Raw genomic sequence first — 12,013 nt, 5'->3', positions numbered from 1 at the left:
TCTGTAACACAACATACACTGTGAAAAAATGCAGCATCTTTCCTGTTAATCTATGTGAAAGATTTCAAGATTCTTCTGAAAACCATACACTTTTTCAAACAGATCCTTGACACTGCTTCCACGACCTTGGATCTGCAAGTTGAGGAAATTCAAATGAACATTAATATTGGGTTGAAAAGTTATCTATGTCTTAGAGGGGACATCACTCAAATTTCAGGAACTCACAAGCCTTATTGTTCTTGTGGTTTGAACACAAAACTATTCTTTCTTTTTGAAGGGTAGAAAAACCTAACATGCACCTTACTTAACCAGCAAATTTTGTTGTGCTGCCACATGTCACTGCATTCATTGAAACATCTTGTAAAAGAGCTTTAAAAAGATGATGTTGCAAGCTAGAAGTTGAGCATACTTTAGTTCACTAATCTCAGAACAATACCCATTGTATTTATAAATCCCCAGACACTTTACCACACAGGACAGTCTGGTGTATAATCCAGTGAAATGAACTTAATGAAGGGTATATCCCTGCCAAATGTGAAGCAAAGCCCTTTTCTTTCCCTGTCACAGAAGGACCTCTGTTTGTAACAAGTGAGTTAACTTTCTGCAGATTTAAACCATTTTTTACAACAATATTTTACCTTTTCAAAAATGATCTCTCTCGTCATGTAGATTTCAATTGGAATTAAGCCTGAAAGTCCTTCCTAGAAAATTTCACAATCATTAAATCAAATAAAGAGCAATAGCTGGGCTGCATGACTTAAATTGCTTAATTTGTCCACTTCTAGAAAACTATAATTGATGTTTTTTAAATCAGAAAGCAGTGCTGACAAACAAACAATCCTGGTAAATTACCTCCAGTCTTCACACTGCAATGGAACCAGACAGGGAAACTTGCTTCATAAGGTTCACAATGTCACCTTTGTTTTTATCTCCAGGAAAAAGCTCTCCAGAATTTCCAACTTCCACTCCTTCACAAGCTCAGCATCCAGAAAAAGTTTTCCTTTTCAGCTAGTACTAAGAGTATCCAAAAAAGAAGCAACTGTTGCTTTTTTTCTCTACAGTCTCTGGTGTTGTAAGAATGGGATTTGAAATGTGATATGAAGAGTTCAACTTCTCAATTTTGTGACATCTCGCAACACTATCAGAAGACTAGGCTGCATTGAAGTTACTGTGCTTTGATTCAAAGGGGTGTCTCACATTGACAACCTTGCAGAAGGATACAGCGATTTGGCATTGTGATGTTATACCTCACACTCTTCAGATATACATTTATATGAATATGGCATCACTGAGATGTTTTATGCAAGATAGGTTACATGAGGTAGCACTGAAAAGGTTATGATCTACTGAATGTGTTTATCCAATTTGTAGGCAGGTATCATTTCTGTGTCTGAAGTGAGGAATATTGTCTGTGTAATAATTACAGCTATGTTTATTCTTTAAGGATGCCCACCAGACAGTAAGCAACTAGGTTGAATGAGCCATTTTAAAAGGATCATGGAACTTTAGATATACTAATCTCCTGCCTTCCTCATGAGTTTCCTGAGATGTTGCTTTAACACTGCAGGGTCATCTGATGATGTTACTTACTATAGAGTGCCACATTGGACACTGTTGATATTTTTCCACTGGAAACAAAGGGTTCCCACTTTATGTACATTCTATTTAAGGTTGAAAAGCAAAACAAGCATGACACTTCTCCATTCCCTACCTGCCCAACAAGGAAAAAACAAAGATAAGCAACAGCTGAGTCCAGGGTGAGACAGGGATCTACCCTGTAAAGAGAAATAATGAACTCTAAGCTACAGAAACTCTGCAATTTGCCTAAACAGCATTTACAGCGAGAAATTACATTTTGTTACCAGCTCCTTTGAGTGTATTAAACTTAGTTTGGGTGTTTTGTTTTATTTGCTCAGTAACATGATTCTTCTCTTTGCTACCCTTTATAATCACTTACAATTTACCTTTTGTAGTTAATAAACTTATTTCTTGTTTATAACATAACCGGGTTTCTACGATTCATATTTGGGGGGAAGTTGTGCATCTCTCTCCCCACATTGAGGAAGGGAACAATTTTTTATGAGCTTCTGTGGTGCAGATCACTTTGTACAGTGCAAAACAAATATTATTTTGGGTTTACCTTCCAAAAAGGGTGTGCATATGAATGCTGGATGAATCCCTGGACTGAATTCTCTCACACAGACCTTACTGCAGTCTGTGTCTGCAGCTGGGTATGCCTTGCCTTGGTGCGTGCTGCATAAGGGCTTAAGATGGCTTGATCATTACCAGTTCGGTTCACTCCCTCTGGGGCACCCGGCATTGGCCATTGTCAGCAGACAGGGTACTGGGTTGGATGGACCTTTGGTCTGACCCATTATGGCCATTCTTACGTTCTTAAGGTCTTGGCACTGCAACTACATGCAAGAGAAACCCAGGCTGGTAAGAAAGGTGGGACCCCAGCATATCAGATGGCATCTCCAATGGGTTGGGGTCTAACCCATCACAGACATATTAAGCACAAAGATTTTGCTTTAAACAAGGTGACATAATAGCAATGAATCTGCTGTCCAATATGGGTTGAAAGCTGCTTTTTTTTCCCCTGTTGACTTTACAACATTTCCTGCTATTCACATTTAATTTTGGCTCCATTTTCATCACTAATGAAAAATTGGCATCACCCTTGCTCAATCATAGCTAATACTAATCATGAGAACTTAAGATGCAGTAAGCAGTCCTTGAGCTGAGCCCCAACATCTCTAGGTTGGCAGCTCATAATCCCAGAGCTTCTACTCTCTGGCCTCCCAGTTCTGAAGGCAGTACCACTGCCAGCAGCCTTACAGAAATAAGGGTGGCAACACCATACCATGCATGCTTACTTCTGCACTGCTGCTGGTGGCAGCGCTGCCTTCAGAGCTGGGTACCCTGAAGTAACTGTCTCTTTCCGGCTGCACAGCCAGTGCTTAATTTGTGCTAGGGCTTTCCAGAGCTGAGTCCTAGGACTTTGTTCATTACAAATTAAGCATTGCCAGTGAGTTACTTACTAAGGGAGTCCTAGGTGAGCATATAACTGTTTGTTAATTTAATTACAAACTTTTTTTAAGAGGAGCTGCGGGCCACACAGGAAGCCTTGGCCTATGGGATGTCTATTGAGTAACAATGCTTTACCGCATCCCTTTAAGTACAAGTTTTGCCTTACAACTCTGATTACGTCAAGGCAATGGTTCTTTAGCATTTAAGATAATGCACGGTCCATGTACCAAACAGGTGTGTGAAGGATCATTTTACAATAGGGGCCAATGATCAAAATATCTAAGGGGAAATACGGATACACTGCCCTAGAAATTATGAGCAGTTTTTCATGACAGAAGTGTAATATACCACATTTAGCCAAAGAAAAAGAAAACCATTTTATGCTTAACAATAGCCCTGGATTCAGAAATTAACCTCAGCAACTAAGGCGACCACACATGAATTTCTATGGACTACAGCATATTTTAAAAAGCTAAATGCTGACTTCAGATTACATATTGTTGTCTTCTTGTACTATGTTAATGTGAATATGATTGGGCACGTCTTAATTACCTTTAGAAATAGTCAAACTACTTTATGCAACAACCAAATAGAAGAGCTTCATCAGATTTTCTTCTCTTCTCTTTCCCTCTCATTTCTTTCTTCTGTTTATCACCCTATCCAATAATCAAGGTCATAAATAAAAATTAAGTCTCACTGAGAACTTAAAGTTCACAATCTATAGCCTTTGTTTTGTTTTCCACTCCAGCTAGCAACTCTGATCATACCGCTAATACAATTCTCGATATTGAATAACAGTAAAAGCTTTATTATAGCTTGCATATCATTGCAAAATTGTAAAGACATAATGCAGTTGTGTTTCTGGGGATGCTCCTATATGCATTAGTCAGTATGCTGCTGTCTCCTTATCCAATATAAAAGTTCTAATGATTTTTCATTAAAATTACTGTTCTATTTCATGAGGTACTATTGTTTGTTAAAGGATAATGGTTATGACAGCAGCCACATCACTATAATGTGTGTCTATGTTCTTCATGCTACATTTTATTTAATTCTATAATATTTTCCTCTATAAAAATTAAATATTAAGCACCTATCTCTGAATCACTGCATTGACTTCACATTTATTGCAGGTGCAACATCATATCCCAGTGACCATTTACTTAACTGGTGCCAATCTGGCAGCTCAGTACCAGGTCTGGATGGGGACTAAATAGGACTATTGCAGGCAAGTTAAGTTCAATAATAAAGGGAGAAATGAGAGAAGTGGGTTTAACTCAGGGCATTGGCAGGAGGTTACAAAACCAAATTATGTTGGGATTGTCAGTTCAAATTCTGTCCAACCCGATAAAGAATGAATGTCATTAACATGTCAAAAAGTCAAAAACATATATATTATGTTTATGTATGTATATACTGTATGTGTTTTTGTGCATATACACAAACACACACCCAAGCAGACTTATCTGGTGTTGCCCAGATCCTTCGGGAGATGGAGCTGGTGATGTGGGGGTTGCAGGAGTCAGGGCAAGGTTTTGGGGGCTATGTGTGAGGAGAGTGCAGGAGGCCAGGGAGGGGTGCATGCAAGAATGAGGTGGGGGGAGGGGTCAGCAGGGGCTCAGGGCAGAGAGTCCCATCAAGAATGGGCCTTTTTCTCTCCCCTTTCCCCACTGGCTGCGAGGGCATTTTCTCTCCCCCAGCCCTCCCCTGGCCACCAGTGGCCTTTCTCTCCCACTCCAGCACTGCAGCCAAGGGCTGGGGAGAGAGGGGAGGGTTTAGGGTAAGGGAGCCACTTACTTGGTGTGCTGGTAGACAAGATGATGGACACCAAGCCCTGCTGGCTACTTCCTTGGTGGTGCAGCTGCCCCCAGTGGACACACTGCAGGATAACTCTCCTCTGTGGGCCTACTGCCCTCGGATGCCACTCTCATATCACACCCCTCTGAATAGCAGCCCCTCCCTTGCATGATATGGAAAACAAACCCTGACCTTAAGGTTAGGAGAAGAAGAAGCTGCCTGCCAACTTTTGGTGGCCCTAACTCTTATCATTTAGGAGGAGTTCTTGGACAAATGGACTTGAAGACAGACATACAAAAGAACAGACACACTGTAATATATACATAGATATAGATATTAATACTTGTATTATACTGTAAAGATGTTATTGTAAATTATTCCCTTCAAGGTGAACCTTTTGTAAACTTGCTCCTCTATTACAGATACTTAAAACACAAAAAATAAGAAAGAATATCTTTTTAAAAATAAATTATTTTATATGTAGAAATAATGTATCTGTTTCTGAGCTCATTTAACATGATTTTAACATTTGTGCAACTCTGCTGGCTTGAGCTGTATTTCTCCGGATTTGTACAGGTTAACTGATAGCAAAATTTTGCTGGATGAATGATGGAAATTTAGTGTCTTGATAGTTCATGGGGAGATTTACTTTGCCAACACTGCCAGCAGACCAGATTTGTATGTACTGGACCCAGCTCTGCATATGCACTAAAATCCTCTCCTTCCTCTGCATTCTAACCGCATGGACCCCTAGAAAGAGAACTTGATAGATGTCATTGGTGGCCTTTACATTAGCAGTGGAGAAGGCCTTAACACTGATAGAATTGAAGATGGAAAATTCTTAGTTGTCCACTCAACATCAGTCCGTGCAGTGGTGAAGCAGTCTTCTCTCTCAATCTTCAATTATTCCAGAACCCGGATCTAAAGGGACCACTTTCATAGGGGCTGTGTCTAGACTACATCCCTCTTTCGACAGAGGGATATAAATTAGACACTTTGAAATTGCAAATGAAGCTGGGATTTGAATTTCCCGGACTTCATTTGCATATTCCCATCATGGCGCTCTTTCAAGAAAGTGCTATTTTGAAAGTAAAAACATGGTCTAGATGTGGTTCTTTCGAAAATAGAAGGCTTTTTTGAAAGATCCTGTAAACCTCATTTTGAAGATCATTCAAAAAGGCTTCTATTTTCTAAAGAACTATGTCTAGACCGTGTTTCTACTTTCAAAATAGCACTTTTTCAAAAGAGCACCATGACGGGGATATGCAAATAAAGCATAGGAAATTAAAATCCCGGCTTCATTTGCAATTTCAAAGTGTCTAATTTACATCCCTCTGTCGAAAGAGGGATGTAAACTAGACATACCCTTCAAAGAGAAGAAAGATCTACAACTAATGGAATTCTCGGCCTCTCTGCTGAGTGTGTCATCTTTGCTGCCATTAGGGTAACATGAGTCTACTCAAAACTGGCCAGAAAACAACTCATGTGGTAGTCACTAAGTAGCCATTAAATGATAAGTATTTTCAGTTACTGCTGACCTGGGATGTATTTTAACCACTGCCCTAAAGATGAGAGGCTTCATTGCAGTCCCCTGAACCATGCAATCCCTCAAACTATAGGATGGAGTATGGACAGGAACTGAAATGACTTTCCTGGACTCAGTCTCCATGGGCCAGATTATCAACCCCATAGTCACAATGGTGAATGCTTACTCACATAGGCGGTCACATTGATTTGAAAGGTTAACCACACTGTCTATTTTTGCTTTACATTCCATCTCACACTTCCCTTTGTTCAATTTATTTCAGAAGGAACTTGGAAGAGGCTAGCATCATAGGAACAGCCAGCTCTCCACAACAGAACAATATGGGGCTGTTCTTGTGAGTTACTGCTAACCAATGTAAGTAAAAAGTTCACAATGTGTCCTCTAACTATTTATAGGGTAGGCACAGAAGTTACCGTTTTTCAGCCTGTATGAAAACAAACAAAAAGTGTTAATCAATTTAGCTGAAATAGAAAGACTGCACCACCCTTCAACAGCAAAAGTGAATTTGGCCCATTGTATGACAATATATTAGACAAAATATTATTATGCATTTTACTTGTTATCAGCACATTGTATCCTCGGATTCAAGACAGTGCTCTCGCTAAAAAGAACCATGGAGCCTCACTGCAGCATGCCAGCGTTTATGTCTATCTAGCAAAACAGTGAGTTAAAAAACGGATTTGAAATCTACATTAGCTTTTTCCTATATTCAAAGCAGTATGCTGTCAGTGTTAGAGAATGGAATGAAATGCTTTCAAGCCAAGAATCATGCTAATTTATATTGCAAAGGTCCCTGCTAATCCCAACCAAATCGCATTCAGAAACAAGAGCCAACTAGAAGCAGACATTTAAGATGAAGCTCCCCTTCATTTGTTAAGCTTATTGCTGCCATTTTTATTTATTGGTCCAATTGCATTATTTCATCAGGGGAACTGCATTCCCCATCTCCCCTTAATGTGAGTCCTGAGCACATTTTAGTTCAGTAGTTTGAAAATCTTTTTGCTGCATTATTGCCATAAAATAAATTACCATGGTAAACACAATATTGTGATTTCTTGGTCTTAAGCCAAGAGGTGAATGAAAAGATGATGTTATGGCTCATAATACCAAGTTTGCACTGTATCGCCAAAAGTCTTAAATTATTAGCATGTCTGTCCCCCACAGACTTTACAAGGACATTTCCTAAAACAGCATGAAATTCTTTATGGAAAGAAAAAGAAGACGCCATTACTAGTGTCATCAGGCTCTAATATTGATAAAAAATCTTTTAACAATATTTTGGAGACAGGAGGGGCTCAATAGCAGACTGTTCAGTAAATAAAACACTGAGGTCTATGACATTTTAACCTATGAGCCAAACAGGCCACACTGAAGTAACTGTAACCAACGGGCAACGTGCAGCAGTCAGAGAGAGAGAGAGAAAGGAAGCACTGAGCATTCTTATGTAAAATTATTTTCACCATTATGTGACTCAGGCTTGTGTTGCCATGTGGCTCTATGGAAAAACTCAAACGATCCAGGACATTATGGACCTAATTTTCTTCTCACATCAGACTGAATCTAGAGTAAATCTCAACAATTCAGAGGGCTTAAGTGGGACTTTAGACTCCTCTTTGCTGGTTTCTGCATGTGGGTAATTTTCACCCTCACAGCCTCAATTAGTGTAGTTTGGTATTTATGCAGTATGAATAATGTATATGGACAAGTAAACTAATACATTAACCTTTGTGGTAGGTTGATGAGACATTAGTCAATACACGAGAGGCAAAAAGTCCAAATCCAAACTCAAAATAGCAACAAATCAAAGAAGCAGGATGAAAAATGATGGAGATCAACAGCAGCATAATTTTTATCAGCTGCACCATCTGAGGAAATGAGACAACCTGCAGGAACCATATTTTAGCTCCTTTCCCCTCCCCAAAAGAGAGAGGAGCCTGAGAAATAAACAGCAAAGAGAAAAATCACCTCCCCTGACACTGCAGTTAGAAAAGTAAAACACAGAATGAAAAAAAATCATACACCAACTTCTCTGTTGCAAAAAATAATAATCCATGTAGTGCCTTTGATTTTGAATGAAGCTATAGCAAACAACCCCATCACCTTTCAGATGCTCATACATTTTTAGGCATGAAAAAAATGGTATGTATCTGGTTGTGGCGCATATACAAATAAGACTGATTACAGTTTAGACCCGGAATTCTCAGTGTACACCCTACACCCTTCATTTGATCATTCAGAAATTTGAGAATCAGGCAGCAAAAAGATATGAAGATGAACGTAGAAGGAATATTCTGGCCATTGCAAACAGAGCATGAGGATAACAGACCGGTACAGGAAGAAGGGGCCTGTTGACGGTAGATATGCTACCTACCCAGTCTCTTTCATCCTAAAGCACAAGGCATAAATTGAGAGGAGAAAAGACAAGGTAGGTGGCTCCTCTCTCAAACTACTTGTACTTGCTGGTGTAAGGATCATCATCAATATTGGTTTTTGAACCTTTTCCTAGTACAACACAAAAACCAATCTCCACGATTCTTTTTGTACAACCAATAAAACAGAGTAACCTTTCATAGATTTACAATGCTGGAAAAGAATAACATTTAGACTAATAAGGCCAGAAAAAAAGTGACTTTGGGGTGGATAAATATTCACTACACTGCTACTAGCCTTTGCACACGTGCTCAAGAGGAAGCCTCCTTTGTGACTTCATGCAGAGTTGCAGGTGAACAAATGGATAAGTATTTGACCCCACGTAATTTCTAAAGCAGAGAAATTTCCCCTCTGCTTTAGAAACATACAATTATATTTATTAATCCATTTTGCAACTGTACATATGCAACAGAGTAACAAGTATTTTTCCAAATGAAACCCCGATGACCACCTGCTATTACAGGCTAATTCTAGCCATCCATTTTTCTTAAAGGTTTGGGTAAAACAACTGTCTAGAGCATGGGCTCCCAAACTACGAGGGGTGAGAAGAAATTCCAAGGGGGGGACATGAGGCGACCCAGCCACACACACCCCTGTCAATAGCACCCCAAGTTTTCCTGATTTTGGGGGGGGGGGCATGAGGGTTTCTCAAAAATCAAAAAGGGGGCATGATGCCAAAAAGTTTGGGAACCAATGGTCTAGAGCATCATCCGTTCAGATAGAATCACTACAAAGAAGTTATTGACAGTCTAGCTAACTGTGTCATGTTGAAATGTACTTGAGTATATCTAAGCATCAGACTTCTGATTAGTGGTATGTGGTTACACCATTTGTGAGTTATCAATGTCTTCATGCATAAGGATAACTATCCTGTGTCTATAATACATTTATTATTAAACTGGTTCAATATCTGGACCAAATCCTGATCTCATTTACTTAATATTAAATCTGGCACAAATCTATGTATTTTAACAACATTACTTTGGATTGACTTCAGCACAATTAGGAGCAGAATTTGGCCTTCTAACTGTCCGCTGCCCTTTAGGCCTGATTCTGGTTTAATTCTTGATTGCTTCTTGGTATACTCCATTTACTTAATGGAATTGCTCCCAATAGACAATGGGATTGGTAGACAAATACACTATTGCTTTTTTGCCTCCTAAAATGGTGACAATAACGCTTCAGCAAAATACGTGGTGTTTTGTTGCTTCGCAAGTTTCTTACTACTGTTGTCGTATGAATATGCAGTAACAACATCCACAGAAGAAATATGAGCATAGGGTGAACATTAATTTTGAACTAAGCTGGAGGCTTCCTTTACAATTATTTTTCTTTCTCAACTCCTTCCTCATTATCCATAGCTTTTTGGTATCTCAACCTCTTCCAAGTTGTAAGCCTTCTGTGGTTAGTCTATCCTTTTTTTCCCCCTCGAAGTCACTGCTGAGAGTGTCTTTGTATGAGGCCATTCAGTACAGACTTTCAAACATGTCTGCCTCCCTCTTCTTGACTAATGTTCATGTAGCAGACATTGCAAATACCTGGACAAATATTGCTATGGTCAATGAAGAAGGAAAAAACAAAAAACCTATCATACTACTGATGGATGCTTCCTCCAGAGGATGCCAGCTGGCACCTTTAGATGTTTGGAATAGCTAGCTGACTGTGCTTGGCTCTTTCCCTTTTACTGTTGGTAGTGCTTTGACAAGCTTGCATTTTGCTTTAATGTTGGTTATGTTTGGCTCTTCTCTCTGCCTTCCAACTGTTTCTTAAACTCATCTAATGGCTCCTTTAGTCTCTATGGGTACTACTGCCTTTTCTTCATCCCGTTATGCTTTATCAGAGGCTTCTTCATTTCACCCCAGATGTCCTTATCTCTTTTCTTGATAAATCTAACCTCAGATTTTCATTTTCTTTCCTTTTTTCCTTTTTTGTTTTTGTAACTACAATTCCCAAGAGCCCTCACAAATTTCTCCACTTCTTTCCCCACTGACCTCAAAGGCCCTTGTGTCATATTAACTGTTGTTTTGGAAAAGACAAGCTGGAACAATCTCCCCCTGGAGACTGCGAGTGCTGATGCTGAATCAGCTAAAAGGGGCTATTACATAGTGACATGGGGCTAAGCAAGGTGTTTCTGCAGTGTACTGAGCCCATCCTTGCCTGAGAATGAGGGACCACATTAGTCTTTTAACTGGATCCTATGTAGGGTAGGACAAGGAACTATAGCCAGATAACCAATGCTTAAATTTTCTCGTGTTTTCCCCATTATTCAATATACAAGATAAGGGTTTCATCTAAGTGCTTTTCCTTGAGGTAAACTGCCTCTGCTAGGGACCTCAGATGTATTAGAGGGGGCAAAAACATAGGCTGACCATGGGCCAGTGTGACCAACAACCAACAAGATAAATATAACTAAGGAACCAGGCAGTAAGGAATAAAGTAGCTCACCAGTAAGTCAGGGGACAAGTTGGAGAAGGAAACTGAATGTCAGGGTTATATGCAGGGGGAGAGAAGAAAAAATGGATCTGGCCCAAAGTAGTATCTGCATGGTAGCTTCAGTCCCATTGACTACAATGGCAGCCATTTTGAAACTAGCCAATTAGCCCGTCATAAAGCAGGATTTTCAGGTGTCTCCTCCACGTCCTATTCCCTTTCTATAACGGTCTTCTCTCCTGAGCCTCCGGTCTCTTGCTCTGTCTCTCTCTCTCTCCCCTCCATCTACTGCCTCCCTCTCTCTCGTATCTCAGCTCTCCTCCATCTCCTGCCTCTCTCTCTGTGTCTCTTTCTCTTCTCCCCCTCCTGCCTCTCACTCTCCTTTTCTCTTCTCCTCCTCCTCCTGCATGGGGAGCGTGGAGCCCAAATGGCTGTTTGCGCCACTTGCTCCCTCACAGCAGCCCGGCTGAGCGGCTGCCGATGAGCTACAGCTGCCCCCCTGCACCATTTCCCTTCGCCCCAACACTGATCCTGCAGCCTCCCAGTTGTCCTCCACCTCCTCCTTCCTCTCCCCCTCCCCCTCGTTCCTCCGCCTTCCTTCCGGCCAGGGTCTGTTCACGGCCAGGGGGTGGGGCCTGGAGCCGCTGCCGCTGTCACGCCGCACGTCACCGCCGTGGCACTCGGCTGACTTCTGCGCTGCTCAGCTGGGCCGCTGCATAGGAGCAAGTGGTCGTTTGGGTCCCGCGCTCCCCATGCAGCATGGGGTGCCCAGAGGGAACA

The sequence above is a fragment of the Pelodiscus sinensis genome, chromosome 3 (assembly GCF_049634645.1).
Source record: "Pelodiscus sinensis isolate JC-2024 chromosome 3, ASM4963464v1, whole genome shotgun sequence".
Lineage (NCBI taxonomy): Eukaryota > Metazoa > Chordata > Testudines > Trionychidae > Pelodiscus > Pelodiscus sinensis.
Note: the sequence above shows the minus strand (reverse complement) of the source record.